We start from the raw sequence: 3,506 nt of genomic DNA on the forward strand, positions 1-3,506 counted from the left end.
AAGCAGATTAACATTTAAAAAGGTCCTATAGCAGAGATTTTAACAGGCTGACCACAAATAATAATTAAAAAATTGATAGAAAGGAATTACTATGAGAAATTCTTTAGACAGAAACAGTAGGAATTTTCAACTGATTGTACATTGGGTCAGTGAAGATAACGGGATAAAATATAACTTTAAAATTTCCAAAATGAGGAGGCGGGGCCAAGATAGTAAAGTAGTCAGACTCTTTCGGTGTGGTCCCTCTTACAACAAACACCCAAAAAAACAAGTGAATCAATTATATATGACAATCTGGGGGCCCTGAACATCAAAGGCAAAGCTGAGGAATCGGATTGAGTGGCAGGGGGAGGGAGAGACGGTTATGAAGCAGCAAGGAGCTGTCAGACCTGCTCTGGTAGGAACTGGAGCTCTTCAATCTGTATCAACTTGTGGTGTGTGGTGAGGCAAGCAGAGGCACTCGAGAGGTGTTTTCCATATAGGGAGACACCCAGCAGCAGAGAGTCTACTTGGGCATCCAGAACCAGTGAGAAGCAGCCCTCAATCGGCGAAAGATAATTACTTGCATCTGGCCTACTGCGTGGAGCAAAAACACTCCCCTTTGGGAAAAAACTCTCTCCCATTTACCTCCCTGTTCCCTGGTCTGCACTGGGTCTGGAATGGCTTCAACGACTGCAGAGTCCCCTGGGCTGGAAGTACGACCCGTCACGCATCCTGAGCCATTCTCCTGGCCTGGGAGAGAGAACAAATTAATAAACAAGGGGAAAAAATAATCTGCTGGCTCCCGTAAGTCAGGAACTCAGGGTGGGCACAGTGCCCTTGGCTAGGCACAAGCTTAAGGGGACCATAGACTCTGAGTGCCTTGCCCCCTGCAGAGACTTGTGTGGGCCCATTTCAACAGCATAGGCCCTCAATACAACAGTACAACAGGGTATATACCTGAAATCTAAGTTCAACTCTTTCAGCTGTGAAGTGGCAGGTTCGTGACATTTGACACTGCTCTCTGCCCATTAAGCAGGGTCTTAACCTACCTACATCAGGGGCCTGAAGACTGGTGGCTCCGCTCACACCACCTAGCCACTTGTGACAGGGGTGCAAGAATAAGTGGTGCCCCCCAGTCCTTACAGCCAACAGCACTGGGTGCTTATAGTCTGGATGCAAAACCCACCCACATATGCACTCTAGGGAACAGGGACATGCTCTCCTCCTGGACATTTGGGGGTGAACATTGGCCCCCTGCCTTGCTCAGTGTGTGACCCTCTGCTGCAGCCAGAAGCCTGTGCCTACACCAATCGCCCATGCCTGTCTAGGACTGTAGGTGAGAGCCTGAACCGCACACTTGGTGGTTGACTACCTGGACACCTGGGCTGAATCCATACAGGAGGAGTGGGTGGACTCCTGGGCTCACATACTTAGTTGCAGTTCCAGCCAACTGGTGGCAGGATGTTGGAGCTTCAGGGGTGCCGGTGATCTGGCTAGCTCACACGAGCAGCCTATTTGGGCATATCAAAACAAAACAAGAAGCTAGGACAAAGTAAGTGAAATAAATAAATAAATATAATAACTTATTAATGGCTTGGAGACAACAGTCAATATCAAGTCATATAAACAGGCAGACCATGATGGCTTCAGTAAGCTCCCAAAATAAAGAATCTAGACATTTTCAAGGGGAAGAAAATTTCTAGGAATTACCAGAGGCAGAATACAAAAGATTAATATACCGAACTCTTCAACATATCAGGAAGGAGATCAGGCACAACGTAGACCAAGCAATAGAGGAACTTAAGATGATTAGAGAAGAGCATAATGACAAATTTAACAGGCTGCAAGAATCCACAGAGAGACAACAATCAGAAATCCAGAAAATTAACAATAAAATTTCAGAGTAAGACAACTCAGTAGAAAGTCATAGGAGCAGAATTGAGGCAATGGAAGTCAGAATTAGTACGATTGAAGATAAAGCACTTGACACCAACTTATTTGAGGAAAAATCAGATAAAAGGATTTAAAAAAAAAAATGAAGAAATGCTAAGAATTATGTGGGACTCTATCAAGAGGAATAACCTGCAAGTGATTGGAGTACAAGAACAGGGGGGGATAACAGAAAATACAGAGAGAATTGTTGAAGATTTGCTGGCAGAAGACTTCCCTGATATCGTGAAAGATGACAAGATATCTTTCCAAGATGCTTATTGAACCCCACACAAGGTAGATCCATAAAGAAAGTCACCAAGACATATTATAATCAAACTTTCCAAAACCAAAGATAAAGAGAGAATTTTAAGAGCAGCTAGGGCTAAACGAAAAGTCATCTACAAAGGAGAGTCAATAAGATTAAGCTCGGACTATCAGCAGAAACCATGCAGGCACGACGGCAATGGGATGACATATATAAAGCCTTGAAGGAGAACAATTGCCTGCCAAGAATTATATACCAGCAAAACTGTCTCTCATATATGATGGTGAAATTAGGGCATTTCCAGATAAACAGAAGTTTAGGGAATTTGCAAAAACCAAACCAAAATTACAAGAAATACTAAAGGGAGTACTCCGGTTAGAAAATCAGTAACATCAGATAACAACCAAGACTAGAACACAGGACAGAGCAACCAGATATCAACCCAGACAGGGAAGTCACAAAAATAAATCAAAGCTAAAACACTAAAAATAGGGAAACAGAGATGTCAATGTGTAAAAGATGACAACATTAAAAAAAAAAAAAGAGAAACTTAAAAAATGTAGACATAGATTTTTCATATGGAGAGGAAGTCAAGGCCATAAAAAGAAATAAAAGACTGGTTTAAACTTAGAAAAATAAGGGTAAATATTAAGGTAATCACAAAGGAAACTAACAATCTGACACATCAAAATAAAAAACAAGAAAATTATAAAGACTCAGAAAATACAAAATCAACAATGACAAAGATGAAAAGAAAATACATAAAGAAAAATGACTCAGCCCAGAAAATTCAGTGGAACAAAGAAACTGTCAACAACACACAAAAAAGACATCCAAATAACAGCACTAAATGCATACCAATCAATAATCATGCCTAATGTAAATGGACTAAATTCACCATTAAAGAGACAGAGAGTGGCAGACTGGATTAAAAAAAAAAACAGGATCCATCTATATGCTGCCTACAAGAGACACACCTGAGACTTAAAAAAACAAACGAACTAAAACTCAAAGGATGGAAAAAAACATATCAAACAAACTACACTCAAAAAAGAGCAGGAGCAGCTATATTAATCTCTGACAAAATAGACTTTAAAGTAAAATCCACTACAAAGGATAAGGAAGGACACTATATAATGATGAAAGGGTCAATACACCAGAAGGACATAACCATAATAAATGTTTACATGCCCAATGACAGGGCTCCAAAATACATGAAACAAACTCTAACAGCATTGAAAAGAGAGATAGACAGCTCCACAATAATAGTAGGAGACTTCAACATACCACTTTCAGTGAAGGACAGAACATCCAGAAAGAAGCTCAA

This window comes from Trichechus manatus, unplaced genomic scaffold (genome assembly GCF_000243295.1).
Source record: "Trichechus manatus latirostris isolate Lorelei unplaced genomic scaffold, TriManLat1.0 scaffold00108, whole genome shotgun sequence".
In the NCBI taxonomy this organism is placed as follows: Eukaryota; Metazoa; Chordata; class Mammalia; order Sirenia; family Trichechidae; genus Trichechus; species Trichechus manatus.